Source organism: Caretta caretta, chromosome 2 (genome assembly GCF_965140235.1).
Source record: "Caretta caretta isolate rCarCar2 chromosome 2, rCarCar1.hap1, whole genome shotgun sequence".
Classification (NCBI taxonomy): Eukaryota; Metazoa; Chordata; order Testudines; family Cheloniidae; genus Caretta; species Caretta caretta.
The window spans coordinates 37,332,196-37,347,673 of NC_134207.1; positions in this window are offsets into that span (position 1 = coordinate 37,332,196).

Below are 15,478 nucleotides of genomic sequence, written 5' to 3' on the forward strand. Positions count from 1 at the left end.
CTTTATTTACTTTCTCCACACCTGTCATGATTTTATAGACCTCTATCAGATTCCCCCCCTCAGTTGTCCTTTTCCAAGCTGAAAAGTCCCAGTCTTAATCTCTCCTCCAAATGGAAGTTGTTTCATACCCCTAATCCTCTTTGTTGCCCTTTTCTGTACCTTTTCCAATTCCAGTATATTTTGCCATCATAGAAAACTGCTACTTTCTTGGTCAGTCAAAGAACAATGTCTCTATGTCTTGAAAATTATGGGCTATAGATGATATAGATGGACAACATTGCATCATGGGAAGTTGACCCCTTGCTCCCAGTCACCCCTTTGTGACTCATTTCCACTCCACCATGCATTGTCAAAACTACCCAAAAGACTGAACAGTGGCGGGCTGCACTGTGGGATACCTACCCATGGTGCACCAACATAAGCACTTCTGGAGAGTATGTGCAATGCTGATGCAAGGAGCCAAGTATGCACACACAAAAGCGATATGCTAACAATGGTGGGCGTATGCCAACGTAACTTGCTTCAGCAAAACTTTGTAGTGTAGACATGGCCTAAGAAATTCTTGCTAAAATTTCCTGCTAAAACTTCTACCAATGGTGGAGCGGCAACAGTGATAGCAAGAGTAAGTGAGCTAGTGTGAATAAGGTGCCAGAAGCCTCTAATATTTCAAGTACTATGTTGTATAACCTTGCTTTGAACAGGATTAGAAGACATGATACAGGAAAAGTATAAGTGGCCATTTGGAGCATTGTGTATGACAATTGTAGTGTTGCTGTTGGTGGGGCTGAACTGATGGGTAGCAATGGGAAACTTCTGCCCAAAATCCAATTTATATACAGTCTTTGTGTCACCGACACTCATGGCCTTTCGTGTGGATTAATAAATCTAGATTCTAGACAATTTCCTCCAACACATACATACCCTTTAGCTGTTAATACCGGCAAAGATATTGAGCGGGGCTTCTATCAGACAGTTTGGGTTGACATCTTACTCCAACTGTGTCAAGTTTTTCTTTTTCAAATAAATACATTAGGCCAAATCCTCAGTTGGTATAAGTCCACTGAAGTAAATGAAACTACGCTGATTAACAGCAGCTCAGTGGATCTACATTGACTTACACTAGCTGAGTTTTTGGCTCACCAAGTAGTACTAAAAATTGGACAGCAGACTTCTACAGAGTATGGTGAGGTGGAAGCATTCTGACAAATTTCTCCAAAATCCAAGGTTTCTTTCTGTACTAATGTAACAATGCTGCCTTTGGCGGGACACAACTGGGATTGTCAATTCAAGACAAATTGCTTAGAGCAGCGTAGTCACAGCCCCAGGTTGGTGGTTCTCCACCTCTAAGGCACATCAAACCAGCCAAACAGAGAGGACTTCTGTCTCACCCCACAAGCTAACCATAAGTCATACAAGCAATTCCCTTAGACACTCCAGTTTCCCAGTATCACCACCAGAGCCACTTGTTTTGGGTTTGAATGGTTATGAAAACCAATGCCTCAGTAAAAGAAAAAAGGCTCTCCTGATCCCAAAGGGCAAAGCCCCAAGCCCAGGTCAATATACAAGTCAGATCTTACCCACAAATCACGCTGCTGCCAATTCTTTAGAATCTAAAACCTAAAGGTTTATTCATAAAAGAAAAAAATATAGATGGGAGCTAGAATTGGTTAAATGGAATCAATTACATACAGTAATAGCAAAGTTCTTGGTTCAGGCTTGTAGCAGTGATGGAATAAACTGCAGGCTCAAATGAAGTCTCTGGAGTACATCCACATCTGGGATGGGTCATTCAGTCCTTTGTTCAGAGCTTCAGTTTGCAGCAAGGTTCCTCCAGAGATTAGAAGCAGGACTGAAAACAAAATGGAGGGGTTTCCAGGGCCTTTTATATTCTTTCTCTTGTGGGCAGAAACCCCTTGGTTCTTCTGTGCAAAAGCACAGCAACAAGATGGAGTTTGGAGTCACATGGGCAAGTCATATGTCCGTGCATTACTCAGTTCTTTACAGACTGATGCCATTGTTTTCATGTTAGTTTGAACGTTCCCAGGAAAGCTCAGATGTGGATTGGCATCACCCAAAGTTCATTGTCAGTTAAGTGTTTCTTGATTGGGCACTTACTGAGAATAGTCCTTTCTCAAGAAGCTGACTAAATGCTTCACTGCGACTACTTAGGATCAAAACACATTGAGATACAAGTACATAGCCAATATTCATAACTTCAACTACAAAAATGATACACATATACAGATAGCATAATCATAACCAGAAAATCATAACCTTTCCATAGACACCTTACTGGACCTCCTTTGTACAAGATTTGGTGCAACTATAGGACCTTGATTGCAACAATGATCTATACGGTCACAGTTTATGTCAATAACGTCACAACTAAACAGTCATTTCTTGCTATAAATGCAGCCTTTTAAATATAAACACATGCACTGGTGATTTTTTGCATGTGCAGACAGAGAACTATGATCTATGAATTTAACACACACATCTCCACACATGTAATTTTTAAGCTTAATTATGGAAGCCAAACTTGGAAATGAGGCCAATTATTTAAGTGCCTTTCTCTAGACACCCAAAATAGGAAACATTTGGCTGAAATCCTGGACAATAAATATCCACCATTTCATTGTTGAATGACACATGACTTAGGATGTTCATTTATTTTGCAACCAAAATCTGTTGCTTGGTGGGAAACCTTAGATTTTTTCCTCTCAAGATTTTTATCATTTTTCCATTGATTTCTGGCTGGAGTGACACAGAGCAGCAAGGGAAAACTAAAGAGAAAACCATTTATCATTTTCCTCGTGTCTTAGCCTTTAAGGAAGAGACCAAGTAGAACCGAAATATTTAAAAAAAAAAACAAACCCTCAGCAAAAATACATTTTTTTTTTGATAAAAACATCCAGATCCAAACCATCCAATACGGTAAAGAGGCTATCTCTGTCTGTGAAAGCAGGGCAGTGCCCATCTTCATTGAGCTCTGCTGGGACCACCAAAAGAGTGCCAGTTTCAATGGTGACTTGTTATGTAGATGCCTCTCTTACTAGATACAGAACTGATACCATCCCTTTTTTCTCACATGGGTCACTGCAGAGCTGTTAGATGGAAATAATAGCTTCTGGATCCCAGATGCCTTCAATGCCCACAGAAGACAGTAGGAGTTGAGGGTGCTCAACAGTGTTCAAGATTGGCCTCATCTAATTAATGTTCACAATTCCTGATGAGATAAATATTTTATGTGTTTGTGATTATTTATATTTCAGTTGCATCTAGAAGCCCCAGCCCAGGCTCTGTTCACTGTAGGAGCCATCTAGGAATTAATTATGTTTTAATTAAAAGTACCTTTGTTCTCGGGGTGGGAGGAGCTGTGTTGCAGTTTTGAGAGAGAAACCAGTTTGGTGTACTTTCTGTGGATTTTATTAAGAGAATAAGCAAGCAAATATAAAACTAAACAATCATATCCCTAATTACTATCATTTCTCTATATTAATTAATAGAACAATGCAATGATCAAGGTTACAGTTGAAATAAAAATCAATTGATCTATGGCTCAGTCTATCAATTTCTCCAGTTAATACAAGTAATCCAATCAAATTATGGGGCTGACATCAGAAAGAATTATTTTGTTAACCAGAGTTAAGGAGCAGCAGGTTTCTCTCTGATCTGAGACCCCAACCAAATGAGACTGCTCAGAGCAGACAATGTTCTTGCCTTGGATTATTTTAAGGAAGTAAAACTCTAAGTCCCGGTCTACATTACAGATTAGGTCAATGTGAGGCAGTTTACGTAGACCTAACTCTAAGCGCCTACATTAAGGTATTGCTCCCGCCAGTGTAACTTGCTCACTACATGACTTAGTAACTCCACCTCCATGGGAGACACAGAGTCAATGTTGATGTAGTTAGGTCGACGTAGTATCAGTGTAGACCAGTGGTGAGCAACCTGCGGCCCATCAGGGTAATCTTCTGGTGGGCCGCAAGACAGTTTGTTTACATTGACCATCTGCAGGCATGGCCGCCCGCAGCTCCCAGTGGCCGCGGTTTGCTGGTCCCGGCCAATGGGAGCTGCAGGAAGCAGCGTGGGTCGGCCATGCCTGCGGACAGTCGATGTAAACAAACTGTCTTGCAGCCCACCAGAGGATTACCCTGATGGGCCCCGTGCAGGCCACAGGTTGCCCACCATTGGTGTAGACACTGTGTTGCTTACATCAACTTTCAGAAGCCTTTCTGAAGCCATCTCACAAAACCCCACACTGTCAGTTAAGTCAGTGCAAGCATTCCTGGTGAAGGTGCACACTGCCAACACAAGGAGCAAAATGTAGACACACAAACGTGATTTAACCACTGCGGTGGCTGTATGCTGATGTAAGTTAGGTCAACTTAATTTTGTACTGTAGACAAGCCCTTAGAATGATTTCCTTGTAATTCACCACTTGAACCCTTAGTCCTTTAGTCTCATTGTAGTTACAAACAATTGTTCCACTTTTCTTACTTCTCTCCCTCTCCCCCCTCGTGCCATATTAGAGTTCTCATTTCTTCTTTGTTTCTTGGTATCTTTAACTCATGTGATTGTTGTTAACTGGAAGCAGGTGATAGAACAGCTGTCAGAACTCATAAGATACCTTCAGGCACATGGTGTGTGTGTATGTGGGGAGTCTCATTTGGTTGTAGACTGGTCAGGGTGGCATGGCCAAAGGCATAGGTCTTTTACCTCATCTTCTCTGGATGGCTTGGGCAAGGGGCATGGAGAAAGGAAGACAGGCGCATGTAGCGTCTGGTGTTGCTAATGTCTTGAGAGAGGCACATTTAATTTTCATGGTTTTAATTTTTATAGGGGTCAGTATCCCATTCACTTCACCTCAGGGGCCACCATTGTATCTTCAAAGGCCAGTTAGATGGTCCCTGCATGCTAGATATGATTGATGTGGTCCCAAGGCTTTGGCTGTCTCTAGGTCTTCAGTCATAATGAAAAATTTCAGTCTTCCAAGATCCACTGTGGTGACTAAAGACTGGGGCTCTTCCAAGAATACGTGTGGGGCTCCTGCTGGAAGGACTGGCAACAGGCTTCTACTTCGAGTGATGGACTTGGAGCGCACACTTCATTTATTTAAAAATAATTAGCAACTTGTCAGCCATTCTCACACATATTAACTCATGATTGTTACTAGGCAAGAAATTAAGGAAATGTCTCTGAGAGCCCCATCTCGATGCAAGTCCATAGCTTACCTCAGCACCCTCTAACGTAAAGACACAAAACTGCTTTAACATTTCTATCAAACTTAATTTTATTTAGCGTTGAACAGTTAAGTAATCCCAGACCCACTTCAGTATGGGCCCACATACTTTACAACATACACACTGTGTCCTTCCCCTGGAGACATCAGTCTATTTAGACAAAACAGAGTAGAAGAAAGGAGCATTATTTTTCCATTTTATAGATGACTCACTGGTAATTTTTGAGACTGGAGAGCTATTCGCTGGAACAATAGGTGCTATACAAATAAATTAAAATCCCTTTATTTCATATGAGGAGACAGTGGGGATAAGAATTTGTCCCAAGCCACACAGCTAAGATTAGAACACAGCACTTCCTGTCTCGCAGTCGAGACCACTGGACCCTGATCCTCTTGAGGTTGTTGCTGCTGGAGTTTACAGTTAAACGGTGTTATTTCAAACCTCCCTTAACCAACCAGATCTAACGTCTTGGCAAAAACTAGCATTCCTTCTGGCTGCCAGGCCGGATGCCACAGTGCAGACGTGGCATCAGCCTGTAGAGCCGATTGGAGGATTTGGTCTTAGATATATACAAAATATGAAGAAACATCGGGTTCCTCTCTTACCTTGCCATTTGTGCTGTAAATAAGCTACTTACTGGCTGCTTTGCCAGGAAATTTGCATCGTTTAGCAGTCTCACAAGTCCTCAGAAAAGTGAAAACAGTTACATAAGGCAGGATAAATGATGAATGCAGAAGTCAATTAAAAGCCCACCATTCCTGCTATTCTCCACCGCAACCCTGAGTTTACCTGAGGGGGAAGTGAGAGCGTGAGTGTGTGGCCAGGGTCAAATGAGGTCAGACAGCTGGTACTCAAATGCCACAAACCATTTTGCTGAAAAATGTCTTGCTCTTTAATAGACTCTATGATTTTTTTTTCTAGAAGATATTTTGATCCGTAATTTTATTTTGTTTTCATTAAAGGAAATCTTAAAATGTTTAAGCCGCGAATTGTCAGGACAGCAAGAATGTAGCCCACCTTCATACCTCCCATTTTCTCTATTTGCAGTACCTACATACGGTAATGATTGGTGCCCTACCTATAAAGAGGTTAGATTTGCTAGAAAACCTGATATTTCATGAAATGGCACTGGTAATAAAAGTATCAAAGTAAAAGTCCAGAAGCCTGTTTTGATGTTGTGTCTAGCTTTACTTGTGTGTTGCTGTGAAAGACATGCTAATTTCCTTGCGGAAAGAATTCTGGTGCGTTTACTTTTTTCATCCATTAAGCCTCTGAGCGTGCCCAATGTCAGCTAAATAGTCACAGAAGCCTAAGCAAACTCAAACTGAACTGAAAGTTAGTGCACTTTTAAATAAAGCTTCGGTCTAACCAACCTGACTGCTGAGTGCTTTTGAAACATTACAAGTAGAACCAAATATATATCAAGTCTGTTTTTTTTAAAAACCTTTCACAAACTGATTTCATGAATCCTGGCTGGGCTGCATTCCACCTAGTTGTCATTATTTATTTAATGTGATATTCAAAATTGATTGCTAAGTGACTGGCAACTACTGGGTATTTGTTCTGTGCAGGAATTTCAGATATTTTAAGAAACAAGAAACCGGCAAGAGAAAAATAGCTTTTTAATGCCTTGTCTACACTGCCACTTTATAGCGCTTCAACTTTCTCACTCAGGGGTGTGAAAAAACACCCCCCTGAGCGCTGCAAGTTTCAGTGCTGTCAAGTGGCAGTGGAAACAGTGCCCCAGTGCTGGGAGCTACTCCCCTCGTGGAGGTGGTTTTTTTACAGTGCTGGGAGCACTCTCTCCCAGCGCTGGTGCTGCGACTACACAGCCACAACAAAGCGCTGCCATGGTAGTGCTTTAACGTTGCCAGTGAGGCCATGCCCTGACACAGAGCTCTTCTTCAGGTCTGGGGAATGTACTCAGAGTGTCACAGCTAAATACAAGGTTTGAACAGATTGTTTGGCATAAGTAATTAACATATATTTCAAGTTTCAGAGTAGCAGCCATGTTAGTCTGTATTCGCAAAAAGAAAAGGAGGACTTGTGGCACCGTAGAGACTAACCAATTTATCTGAGCATAAGCTTTCGTGAGCTACAGCTCACTTCATCGGATATATTTCAAGGGACCATTCAAAGTGAAGTGGCCCAGTAATACCTCTCCAGTCCTATGGAGGAAAGGAAGGGGGCAGGAAGCAGCTGGGGATGAGGGGAGAGTGGGACTGTAATAGGGCTAGTCCTCACTGGCCACGTTAAAGCACTGCTGTGGCAGGACTTTAACGTGGCTTGTTTAGTCATGGCACAGCGCTGGGAGAGCTCTAAAAACCCACCTCCATGAGGGGAGTAATCGCAGCACTCAGGGGGTGTTTTTTCACACCCCTGAGCGACAAAGTTGCAGCGCTGTAAAGTGCCCGTGTAGACAAGCCCTTAGTGGTTTAGAAATTGTTGTAAGAAGCTGTAACGATGCTGGTTCTGGTGGGACCCAACTGAGAGTGCCAATTCAGGACAAATTGCTTCAAGCAGGGCAGTTACAGCCCAAGGCTGGGGTTTCTATGCACACCAAGGCAAACCAAACCAGCCAGACAGAGAAGACTTTGGTTTTACCCCACTGGCTAACCACAAGTCACACAAGCAATTCTCTTAGACACTCCAGTTTCCCAGTATCACCACCAGTGCCACTCGCTTTGGGGACAGATGGTTATGAAAACCAATACCCCAGTAAAAGAAAAAAGGGTCTCTTGATCCCAAAGGACCAAGCCCCAGACCCAGGTCAATATACAAATCAGATCTTACCCACAAATCATACTGTTGCCAATCATTTAGAATCTAAAATCTAAAGGTTTATTCATAAAAGGAAAAAGATATAGATGAGAACTAGAATTGGTTAAATGGAATCAATTACTATAGTAATGGCAAAGTTCTTGGTTCAGGCTTGCAGCAGTGATGGAATAGACTGCAGGTTCAAATCAAGTCTCTGGAGTACTTCCACAGCTGGGATGGGTCTTTCAGTCCTTGGTTCAAAGCTTCAGTGTAGCAAAGTTCCTCCAGAGGTAAGAAGCAGGATTGAAGACCAGATGGAGGAGCTGCAGCAGCTTTTTATATTCTCTTGCCATGTGGTCTCTGCTTTCTTTGTCCCAAGGACAAGCTGTCCATCACATGGCCTGGAAACACCCCAGAGTTCTGTCCATAGGCATGTCCCTGCATATCTTGCTGAGTCACAAGGCGTGTCTGCCTTCTCTCAATGGGTCAGTTGTATAGCTGATGGTCCTTAATGGGCCATCAAGCAGGCGAGGCAGAGCTGACACCAACTTGTCTCGGGTGTCACACAGAAGCATAGCATAAGTTTGAACTACAGACAGTATAGAGCCAATATTCATAACTTCAACTATAAAAATGATACACGTACACAGATTGCATAATCATAACCAGCAAACCATAACCTTATCTTAGACACCTCATTTGACCCCCTTTTTATAAGATTTGGTGCCACTACAGGACTTTGGTTGCAACAATGATCTATATGGTCCCAGTTCAAGTCAATAATGTCACAGAAGCCATGAATCCAGTGTTGCTATTCAGTCCCTGATCTTTAGTGTCTAGCCAAGTTATGAATTTAAGCGCCAAGGCACATCTTTTGAAAGTGTTGAGCAGGTTGCCTTTTTTTAGGATGAGGACAGAAAGGTCAGCTATAGAGTGATTGGACTGGTTCTGTGGATGAAGGGAAAGCAGTGGATGTATTGTTTCTTGACTTTAGCAAAGCTTTTGACAAGGTCTCCCATGGTATTCTTGTCAGCAAGTTAAAGAAGTATGGGCTGGATGAATGCACTATAAGGTGGGTAGAAAGTTGGCTAGATTGTCGGGGTCAACGGGTAGTGATCAATGGCTCCATGTCTAGTAGGCAGCCGGTGTCAAGTGGAGTGCCCCAGGGGTTGGTCCTGGGGCCGGTTTTGTTCAATATCTTCATAAATGATCTGGTGGATGGTGTGGATTGCACTCTTAGCAAATTTGCAGATGATACTAAACTAGGAGGAGTGGTAGATACGCTGGAGGGCAGGGATAGGATACAGAGGGACCTAGACAAATTGGAGGATTGGGCCAAAAGAAATCTGATGAGGTTCAATAAGGATAAGTGCAGGGTCCTGCACTTAGGACGGAAGAACCCAATGCACCACTACAGACTAGGAACCGAATGGCTAGGCAGCAGTTCTGCGGAAAAGGACCTTGGGGTGACAGTGGACGAGAAGCTGGATATGAGTCAGCAGTGTGCCCTTGTTGCCAAGAAGGCCAATGGCATTTTGGGATGCATAAGTAGGGGCATAGCGAGCAGATCGAGGGACGTGATCGTCCCCCTCTATTCGGCATTGGTGAGGCCTCATCTGGAGTAGTGTGTCCAGTTTTGGGCCCCACACTACAAGAAGGATGTGGATAAATTGGAGAGAGTCCAGCGAAGGGCAACAAAAATGATTAGGGGTCTGGAACACATGACTTATGAGGAGAGGCTGAGGGAACTGGGATTGTTTAGTCTGCAGAAGAGAAGAATGAGGGGGGATTTGATAGCTGCTTTCAACTACCTGAGAGGTGGTTCCAGAGAGGATGGTTCTAGACTATTCTCAGTGGTAGAAGAGGACAGGAGAAGGAGTAATGGTCTCAAGTTGCAGTGGGGGAGGTTTAGGTTGGATATTAGGAAAAACTTTTTCACTAGGAGGGTGTGAAACACTGGAATGCGTTACCTAGGGAGGTGGTAGAATCTCCTTCCTTAGAAGTTTTTAAGGTCAGGCTTGACAAAGCCCTGGCTGGGATGATTTAATTGGGGATTGGTCCTGCTTTGAGCAGGGGGTTGGACTAGATGACCTCCTGAGGTCCCTTCCAACCCTGATATTCTATGATTCTATGATTGCTTTGTGAAAAGTGTTAACCCCCAGGTGATATGGTGTTTTTGTCTTTTATCATTTTCCTACATGAGTTCTTTCAAGAGCGTAGTGCTTGTCTGGTTTCACCCACACAGTTGCTATTGGGGCATTTAGTGCACTGGATGAGGTACATCACATGTTGTGATATCAATGGGTTCTACACATGCCTTTTAAAAGGTGTGTTGTGGGGGGTATTGATCATTGTACCAGTGAAGATTTGTCAGCCAGTTTTGCACCTGTTGTTCTGAAAGGGTCTGGTGCCGCTTTGAGTTGGTGACTGTGTCTTGGTTTGTGGGGAACTTGCTTCTGATGATGAAGGTAATTTGAAAGCCAGAAGATGGGGGTTCAGGAAAGGATAGTCTAACTAAGAAAAGAAATGAGAGAGTTATTACAAGGTTAAAGCAAGCAAACTTATACACAGAAATGAGCTATCATCTAAATCCTAAGAGACAGAGTTGTAGGGATCTGTCAAGTCCTTCAGGGCGGATATACGGGACAGTCCCTGGGGATCTCTGGCTTCAGGTTAGTGTGTCTAGCCTTGTCAGGGTTCAACCAGCCAAAAAGATGGAAAATTTTCCTGTGACTTTCTTTTATTTCCTTCACTCATCTTCTAAGTCCACAGGACAAGCTTCCTGGCACATAGTATTTCCCAGGTGTGATAGGGCCATTAACCAATCCTTTGTATTTTGATGGCCCATCTGATTATGATAATCCTTCTGAATGGGAAGGGAGAGATGATTTTTGTGCCTGGGTTCACAAGTTCAGAGCAAACATTTTCAAAGTTTCAGAGGAACAGCTGTGTTAGTCTGTATTCGCAGTTTCCACGGTATACATCTGATGAAGTGAGCTGTAGCTCACGAAAGCTCATGCTCAAATAAATTGGTTAGTCTCTAAGGTGCCACAAGTACTCCTTTTCTATTTTCAAAGTTATAAAGCAAAATTTATATATTTTCTTATAGCCTGGAATACAGACATTACAAGTGAAATTAATGCATGCAGCAACTTACAAGCACTTCATAGAGTCTAAATACGTTCTTATGAGACTAATTCCTATTTGAGCAAAACTAACATATAGGTGAACTGGCCTGATCTCCAGCTATGAGCTTGTCAGTTCTTAGCTAACGCCTGCAATCTTGGCAAGAGCTGGCACCTGGTTTGCCAGCGTCACAAACATATCATCCCCATGCTCCATGCTCTGTATTGACTCCTCACTGAATACAGAATCCAGTTCAAAGTCTCTGTCCAAATAAACAACCCTCTCCTTGGGACTAGCCCTAGCTACCTGAAAGGTTGTCTCTTCCAGTGCCAACTAGAGCTACCAGGACAACTATGTCCCACTGGTACAATGGAACTGTCAATCAGTATGGGGAAACTTGTGAGCATGGGAGAGAGAACATTCATTGGAGCTAGAAAACAGAACTTGTAACTAGATGAAATAAAATTAATTCACAATTTTTAGAGCTAGATGGAAAATTCATTCCATGGGTTTCACTTCCCTGAAACAAGCTCTTAAAACAAAACAAAAATACCCATCAATAAATTAAGCTATTTCTCCTACAGATTGGGAAGAAAAAAGAGAGGTGGTTGGAACTTATGGTGATTGGGACCATATAGGTACCTATGATACATTAGATAACAGTGTTGCATGACTGCATAGAATGCATAATTAAATTTAACAATATACTTTAAAATGATGGGATGGCAGGAATTATTTTAGATCTTTCTGTACAGGAGAACATCACATATAGTTGGTTGCTGATCTGCTGCTGGTGAATTTTCTCATTGATGTAACAGTCTCTAAGTTCCAGGTTTAATAAAGGTGACAAGTCTGATGATTCTACTATGAATCATCAGGAAAAAAAGCTGCAGGACAACTGGCCTTCTTTTTTTTTTTTTTAATAAAAAAGTATTTTTTTAGATGCAGGGGATCTAGTAGGTGAATCAAACCTATTTTGCTGAGTTGTGTATTCTCATACCCTGGAATGAGAGAGTAAAACTCCCCGAGAGGAAAGGAGGGACAGTTGGCCATGTGTGTTGTGAGATTGAAGATATTAATTTCAATTTTTTAAAATGGCAGCTGCGATAGGACCTCTGGGCGATTTGGATGAGAATATGGACTTCCTACAGAATATTAAAAATGTTCAGTGCAGCTGCAAATGCTATTTCTGTGAATCCAACTATACCCACTCTCCTGAGTGTGGGGCAAACCTTCCACTTTATAGCATTATGTAGTCTGATGGTAGCAAACAGATCAGAACATACAGAAATTGTACTGCAGAGGGATTCTGGTTTCATAAGAGAAACCAAGGCCTGGTCTACACTGTGGTGGTGGTGGGGGCGGGAATCGATCTAAGTTATGCAACTTCAGCTACGTGAATAACGTAGCTGAAGTCGACGTACTTAGATCTACTTACCGCGGTGTCTTCACTGTGGTAAGTCGACTGCTGATGCTCTCCCATTGACTCTGCTTCCGCTTCTCGCTCTGGTGGAGTATCGGAGTTGATGGGAGAGCGCTCGGGGGTCGATTTATCATGTTTAGACTAGATGCGATAAATCGACCCCCACTGGATCGATCGCTGCTCTTTGATCCAGCGGGTAATGTAGACAAGCCCCAAGAAGAAGAAGAGGGAAAAAAGTTTAATGTTTTGTGATAGTCTGAAAATGTTGGCTTAATGCTGAATTTGTGTGTTAAATTACACCTTTTTGATGAAGAAGAGAATTTCTGTGCAGCTCAAAACCTCACCAACAGAAGTTGGTCCAATAAAAGATACTACCTCATTCACCTTTTCACCTTTTATGACAGGTTGGTGTATGGTCTCAGTGGTGAAGCAATACAGAAGCATCTATTGTTGTAGCCTGGTTTTGCACAGCAGAAGGCCGGGAAATTACAGTTTCTCTAAAAATTGCTTGAAATTACCTTTAAAAGTGCATATGATAACAGTAGCGTTTTCAAGCATGTTAGCACGGCAGTCCTGGCCCTGAAACACCAGACAGTTACCATGAACACTTACTGGATTTTGACATTTCAAGCTCTCAGTAAGTTTAACCTTCCATCATCACATCTGTATGAAAAAAGGTTGCTGAGAATGCAAATGGCATGCCTGAGGTGTTGAAAAGTCTAACAGCAAAACATTTGTATCCATCTAAATGAGGATTAAAGCATGTCAGTATCTGCTGCTTTAATTTTAATGAGGTCTCAGTTTTGGCTATTCAAGCCGCCTGCCATGGCTTTGCACTGCCTTTCTTGGCCTATACCACATAATCTTTGTTTTTGCAGCTAAGGGTATGTCTACACTGGTAGAGTTACAGCACCGGCAGTCACAGCTCCACTCGGAGAGCGCTGAAGGAAAACCGCTGTTGTGTGTTCACACTGTCAGCTGCCTGCGCAATAGTGTGTTCACATTTGCTGCACTTGCAGCAGTATTAGGAGTGGTGCACTCTGGGCAGCTATCCCACAGAACATCTCTTCCTCTTCTGCTGCTAAGAGTTGTGGGAAGGCGGAGGGGGTCGCAAGGCATTCTGCATTCTGTCCCAATGTCCCATGATGCATTGCTTCGCAACCCAGCAATCACGTGCTTCCGTCCGCATTTGGCACCATCTTTCAATGGTTTGTGTACTACGCACTCTGCCTCTTGGGGCTGCAGGAATAGATTCTGAACTGCTGACCTGTATGCTGCTCGCTGTCACTAACATGTCACGAGTGGCACTGGAGTTATTCCTTAAATTACAGCGGCAAGAGGAATTTGACATAGATCTTGCCACGCATAGTAGCTACAACATGAGATTGCTTGTGGCATTCATGGAGATGCTGACCACAGTGGAATGCCACTTTTGGGTTCGGGAAACAAGCACTGAGTGGTGGGATCACATTGTGATGCACGTCTGGGATGACGAGCAGTGCCTGCAGAACTTTTGCATGAGGAAAACCACATTCATGGGACTGTGTGATGAGCTCGCCCTAGTCCTGCGGCACAAGGACATGAGAACAAGAGCCGCCCTGTCATTGGAGAAGTGCGTGGCAATTGCACTGTGGAAGCTGGCTACTCCAGACTGCTACTGATCAGTCGCTAACCAGTTCGGAGTGGGAAAGTTGACTGTTGGACATGTGTTGACGGAAGTGTGCAGGGCCATTAATCACATCCTGCTTCGAAAGACCGTGACTCTGGGCAACATGTGTGACATTGTGGCTGGCTTTGCACAAATGGGCTTCTCTAACTGTGGAGGGGCGACAGATGGCACGCATATTCCAATTCTGGCACCAGAACACCTAGTCAACGAATACATTAATCAGAAGGGGTATTTTTCTATGGTTCTCCTGGTGCTTGTGGCATTTCACGGACATTAACACAGGCTTATCTGGAAAGGTGCATGATGCATGCATCTTTCCGAACACTGGCCTGTTTAGGAAGCTGCAAGCAGGGACTTTCTTCCTGGACCAGAAGATCACCATAGGGGAAGTTGAAATGCCCATTGTGATCCTGGGAGACCCTGCCAGCCCCTTAATGCCATGGCTTATAAAGCCATACATGGGGCACCTTGACAGAAGCAAGGAGCGGTTCAATAATAGGCTGAGCAAGTGCAGAATGACTGTTGAGTGTACTTTTGGATGTTTAAAGGTTCATTGGTGCTGCCTATATGGGAGGTTGGACCTGGCCGAGGACAATATTCCTGTGCTTATAGCCGCGCGCTGTACACTCCATAATGTTTGTGCAGCAAAGTGTGAAAGCTTCACTCAGGGCTGGACCGTTGCGTCTCAGCACCTGGAGGCTGAATTTGAACAGCCAGAGACCAGGGCTATTAGAGAGGCGCAGTGCAGGGCCATAAGGATCAGGGATGCCTTGAGGCAGCAATTTGAAGCTGAAAGCCACTAATATTTGTTGCTATGCTCGGGAGTGCAGTGTTTGTCACGCTAGGAGGTGACTGTGATTGGTGCGGATGATGCACTATGAAGGTTTAAGAATGTTGCCTGTTGCTTTGCAGGGCTCTGTTTGCTTTCAATTAATGGAATAAAGATTGCTTTCAAACCAACACAATTCTTTTATTAAAAAACAACAAACAAAAAAACACATCAGCACTGAGGGGGATGGGGGAAGGGAGGGTCCCAGGAGGTGGAGGTCCCAGGACAGTTAAAGATTTGTGTATGTCCAGGTATCATATGCAGCCTTGTCCTTTGGAGTACAGTGCAGTGGGTACTGTACTTCAGCAGGGCTAAACTGCAGAGGGACGGGTGTTGAGTGCAGTGGGTACTGGGAGTCTGCAGGGCTGGACTGTGATGGGGCAGGAGTGGAATGCTGCGGGTACAGACTGGAGCCAGGAGGTTGATGA